Source organism: Pipistrellus kuhlii, unplaced genomic scaffold, assembly GCF_014108245.1.
Source record: "Pipistrellus kuhlii isolate mPipKuh1 unplaced genomic scaffold, mPipKuh1.p scaffold_m20_p_3, whole genome shotgun sequence".
Taxonomy (NCBI): Eukaryota; Metazoa; Chordata; class Mammalia; order Chiroptera; family Vespertilionidae; genus Pipistrellus; species Pipistrellus kuhlii.
This window is the reverse complement of record NW_023425529.1, coordinates 23,959,423-23,965,422: the sequence shown is the minus strand read 5'-3', so window position 1 is coordinate 23,965,422 and position 6,000 is coordinate 23,959,423. Positions and strand designations below refer to the sequence as shown.

Genomic DNA, 6,000 nt, shown 5'->3' with positions numbered 1-6,000 from the left:
TCACTATGGATGTTAGGTGTAACTGTGCATGGTAAAGGAGTGGGTGTGTTATTGAATAGACACTCTGTGAAACATCCATCCAAATGAACAGTTGACTTTTGGCCACTGTACCTGTTATTTAGGGTCACCACTCATCAGAAACTCTGTTTTTAAACCCCTAGATAGAGGAATTAGGAGCTCTTCACCTACAGTGCTGTCACAGAGTCTGGTCTACCTAAGGCAAGGGGCTCATTTAGAACCTCCCTTGGTGACTTATTTTATTTTTGTAACTGCATGGGTAAAATTTTTAAAAGAATCACTATATTTTTTAAAACGAAAAGGTAACTTTCAAAAATTAATATGAAATTAAAGACACCGGAAAGACATGCAAAATAATATGGAAAATACTTACACTCATAGGAACAGAGTAGAAAGGTTGTTGCTAGTGATTAATAAAAGGGTTCATACTTTTTAGCTATAAGATTAATTAATATAGTCCAACATAGTGACTATAGTTGATAACAGTGTATTGTACAATAGAAATTTGCTATGTAGAACTGTTTTCACCAGAAAAAAAAAAGGGGGTTTAATATGTGAGGTGATGGATGTGTTAATTAATTTCATATCTTTTGATATCTGATATCTGTACATATATCAAATCACCACATTGCACACTTTAAATATCTTTCAGTTTTATTTCACAATTATATCTCAACTAGAGGCCTGGTGCATGATGTTCATACACAGCGGGGGGTGGGAGGTGGGTAGCTGAGAGGGTTTCTTTGTCTGGCCTGCACCCTCTTGCAGTCTGGGACCTCTCGGGGGATGTTCCCAAGGGGTCCTTAGAGCTACCGCCACTGCGCTCTCCAGCTGTGAGCCTGGCTTCTGGCTGAGCAGCATTCACCCTGTAGGAGCGCACTGACCACTAGGGGGCAGCTCCTGCAGGAAGCACCTGCCCCCAGTGGTCAGTGCGCATCATAGCAACCCAGTCATTCCACCATTTGGTTGATTTGCATATTAGCCTTTTATTATATAGGATAAAGTTAAAAAACATAATATGAAGTCTGGTTCACTTTAAAATCCAAATTTTATAAAGAAAACACATGCAATTCATGAAAATGATCAACCTCAAAGGCTTCCTCTGCAACCAACTTGCTTTCTCCGTGTCCTTCCTGTGATTCATCAAGAGAGGCCAGGGCCTCGTTTGTGTTGCTTCCAAACATTTCTTGTGATATATCATCATCCTCTTGAAAATTTAGACTTTTAACAGCCTGTTTCTTCTTTTCCCCCAACACTTGTGTTCTCTTCTTCCCAACAGCTTTTTTATTTTCAAATTCCTTTTGCTTCTCAATGTAGGAAATGTCCTTAAATTGTTCCTCACTGATACGAGGCGTGTTTTCCCGGAAAGCCAGGGAAAATTCACCTGCTGTTCTTCTCCCACTGTCACTCATTATAAAATGGTCCCCATTTTATTCAACATCAGTAGTTTTCATCAGAAGTTCAATTGCCTTTTTGTTTACAAATATACTCACTACTTAGGCTACTAGATCTTTCTTTGGTTCCTACAATCTGTAAGTAATTTCATTAGCACCTTATTCCTGAGAATCCTTCTTTTCGATTTCATACCAGCCTCTATGGTTCATTTCTAATCTGTCTCCTAGTCTATCTTTGACAGGTCATTTTTGTTTGAGATGACCTTTTCCTCCTCCTTTGAGCCTGTTTTCTTTGCACATCTCATGCATTCATCTAGTTCTTTGTCTAATTCTGTTGTATGTTCTTGAGGCTCCCTTTCAAGTGACTTAGCAGGCAAATAAATGCAGGGCTCAGAATGTCTGCTTTTCTCAACAATGCTTCTATTTTCAGTGGCCACTGAATCTTGATTCTGCTCCTGGGTCACAGCACCTCATGTGATATTAACTTCTTCCTGTAGCAAAAGGCAGTTTCTGGCTGCTCCAGCCAAATGTCACATCGACATGGATTTTCAAATTATTCATTTTTATTGAAGGCATAAACTTTTTAAAAAATAGGTTTCTTAAGATGATCCAAGAGTTGACTATAGTTTACAAAACAGATTAAAGAAAAATATGTAGGAAGTTATTACAAATTATTCTTTATGTCATTGAAGTTGGATTTAAGGATCTCAGGAGGAAAAGAAGAGAAAAATCATTATTAGTTGTTTTTTTATTAATAAAGTGTGAAAAAATAAAATTAGTTTTGGCAGTCCTTAAAAACAGAAAAAATGTGCAGAGAAAATTGTTTAAAGGATTATATGAAAATGTTTTTTTTTAAATTTATTGATTTTTTTACAGAGAGGAAGGGAGAGAGATGGAGTTAGAAACATTGATGAGAGAGAAACATAGATCAGCTGCCTCCTGCACACCCCCTACTGCAGATGTACCCACAACCAAGATACATGCCCTTGACCAAAATCAAACCTGGGACCCTTCAGTCTGCAGGCCGATGCTCTATTCACTGAGCCGAACTGGGAAAGGGCGAGGACTGTATGAAGGTATTCTATATTGTTCTTTCCATCTGGTTTGTAGGAGTAGTTTTGTGGACAGATTGACTGTCAATTAAAATTTAAACCAAAAAAACTTTGAGTTTATTTTATTATTTTAAATAAATCTTTATTGTTCAGATTATTACAATTATTCCTTTTTTCCCTCCATCGCTCCCCTCCACCAGGTTCTCACCCCACCCTCTGCCCTTACCCTCCTCTCCCCACCCCTGTCCTCATCCATAGGTGTACAATTTTTGTCCAGTCTCTTCCCACCTCCCCACCTTCCTCCCCCCACCCCCAAGAATTGTCAGTCCACTCCATTTCTATGCCCTGATTCTATTATATTCACCAGTGTATTCTGTTCCTCAGATTTTTTATTCACTTGATTTTTAAATTCATTTGTTAATAGATATATATTTGTTGCTTATAATTTTTATCTTTACCTTTTTATTCTTCTTCCTCTTCTTAAAGAATACCTTTTAGCATTTCATATAATACTGGTTTGGTGATGATGAACTCTTTTAGCTTTTTCTTATCTGTGAAGCTCTTTCTAAGCTCTTCAATTCTGAATGATAGCTTTGCTGGGTGGAGTAATCTTGGTTGTAGATTTTTGCTATTCATCACTTTGAATATTTCTTGCCACCCCTGTCTGTCCTGAATAGTTACTGTTGAGAAATCAGCTGACAATTAGATGGATGCTCCCTTGTAGGTAATTAACTGTTTTTCTCTTGCTGCTTGTAAGATTCTCTCTTTGTCTTTTGCTCTTGGCTTTTTAATTATGATGTGTCTTGGTGTGGTCCTCTTTGGGTTCCTTTTGTTTGGGGTTCTGTGCGGTTCCTGGACTTGTAAGTATATTTCTTTCACCAGTAGGGGGAAGTTTTCTGTCATTATTTCTTCAAATAGGTTTTCAGTATCTTTCTCTCTCTCTTCTTCTGGCACCTCCATAATTCTGATGTTGGTACGCTTGAAGTTGTCCCAGAGGCTTCTTACATTATCTCCAACTTTTTGGATTATTTTTTCTTTTTGCTTTTCTGGTTGAGTATTTTTTGCTTCTTTGTATTTAAGATCTTTGACTTGATTATTGCTATCCTCTATTCAAAACTTTGACTTTGAAGGGTCTTTTTGTGGTTGTGTTTCAATTCTTATGATTCCAGCATTTCCAGTACCAAGCATCATCAATGCTGCCTTCTGGTCATGACTGGGCCTGCCTGCCCTTCCAATTACCCCTATTCCAAAATAAATTCTTCCTTCACCCAAGCCATAAGAATATTTCTACATTTAAAAACAATCTACATCTAGGAATTAATTGGTCCTTTCATAGGCCATATTAAGATATGAATTACTGATATTCTGCCCTAAAATTCTAAAAAGAGATTGCTTATTAGTAGATAAAACATTCAATTAGTAGAGTTTCAGGCAGGGGGCAGATGTTTTTAGATAAAGGGAACAATTTGATAACTTGTAGAAGTAGATAAAATTAAGAGGTCCACCTAACTGTGTTCTGTTCAGGCTTTAAGATTCTTGGCCTCTGATCCTAGCATATACTACCAAGTACATATTTTAGATCATTTTTGCCCTTCCATTAGAACCATGGTCATCTCTGTGTGTTTTTTGTGTTTTTTTCCTTTTGGAAACTGAGCTGTTGCACAGTTAACAATTTTCCCTGGTTTACATTTTATAGATTCCTTTTCCCAGATCCACCCCATGAAGAGTTGTTTTGTTCCAGCACTAGCCACAGTCTCAGCTTGGGTAGACTGCACCATTCCAATTTGTTTTGCTTGAACATTCAGCATGATGATCTATCCCCAATCCATTAACTAATATTATCTATCTATCTATCTATCTATCTATCTATCTATCTATCTATATATACATAGAAGCCTATGTGACTGTTACGACTGACGACTGGATGACTAGATGACCTGCCAACAGCTATGACAGACACTGACCACCAGGGGCAAGACACTCAACACAGGAGCTACCCACTGGTGGTCAGTGCGCTCCCATAGCCAGCCTCCCACGGCTGACCAACCTCCCACAGTTCCTCCCCTGGCTGGCCCCAATCAGCCCTGATGAGGATTGGGTGAGACAGCCCCGATGGGTCCTGATTGCCAGCCAGACCAAGGGACCCCACCCATGCACGAATTTGTGCATTGGGCCTCTAGTTTAATATAAACTTCCCATTATGGACAGTTGTTGCTCACAGCAACCTCAGAAATGTTCCATTGGCTCCTTTCTTAAGGTCTTTCTTTAAAATGCAAACACTCCAAGTGTGAATAACACTTTCAACTAATTTACACTGAGGTGTTAGTATTTATTTATTTATTTTTATAGCCTTTTACCTCAGAAGGAATGTAGGGAAGTTGGAGAATGGAGGAGGGATGCTATGGAAAAGGAAAAAAAGAAGGAAAGAGGCAAAGAAAGGTAAGAGGAGGGATGAGGAAGGATTATAGAAAGTGATAGCACCTAAAGACTTCATAAGTTAGCCACCTCATGGTTTTTTACTTTGGATCAACATTTTAGAATAACATCTGGAGGCAGTTCATTAAACGAGTTTACTGTTTAATTGATACTTCTAAGGAACCCAAGGAGACATATTCTGAATCCCAGGTTTCCAAATATAGAATTTTTTATAAATATTGATCCAGACATTTCATGGTATATTTATTATAGAGAGACAAACTTTCATATTCTTGATAAATAAAGGTTTCTACTCACATATCTCAAGGCCCTGTGAATTCTTTAAAGTTAGTAAAATAAAAACTTTTCCTCAAAGTGTGACAATATTATACATGCCTTAGGACATCTTTTATAAAAAAAAATAATAAAAAAAAGAAAGAAAAAAGATTTTCTCTAAGCTTTCTAAAGAAAAGAAAGCATCTGCTGAATGTGGAGCAAGAAATATGGCCAAATCTCCCAAGGAACTGAGGACTGAAAAGTTATGGTGACTAAGACAACTTTTGGTACATTTTTCCTTTCTCTCAATTTTACTCCCTCCCGCACCACACATTTGCCATAGTCTTTAATTCTCCTTATCTCTATGTTTCTTTTCTCTTACAGAACAGCTTTCTTCACTCCCCTTTTACAAGGCACATCATGTAAGGTTGTCAGATTGAGCAAATAAAAATATAGGAGCCTGTATTTTACTTGGTAACTCCAAAATCATGCCTGCCAACTCAGTGTCCTCATTTACTGGGTCTACCTGATTCATGACCAGAGCTAATTTACAGGAGTTTCTCTGTCCTAATTCAAAATTCAAGGAGGAGAATCTAATTAGTTCAGCTTGGGCCAGTGGCCAGCCCTCGTGAGTAAGGCCCTCCTAAGGCCTATCTCTATAGGTGGGAAGCATTGTCAGCAGAGGGGTAAGTGCTGATGAGTCAGGCCCAAATGTTACCTAATAAATATAAATGTAGGTTATAAGTATATCTTGTTATACATATAAAAGTTGCTATTACAAGTTTGTTGAGTTTGTATACCAAGTGTTTTATTGGTCATGTATTCCCCAGGGTCTGGCATATGGT

General features: G+C 37.9%; 1 pseudogene; it reads right to left on the bottom strand.

Moving 5' to 3' along the window:
* Nucleotides 1-1,067: 1,067 nt before the first annotated feature.
* Nucleotides 1,068-1,973, bottom strand: LOC118728677 (annotated as a pseudogene).
* Between the last annotated feature and the right edge of the window lie 4,027 nt (nt 1,974-6,000).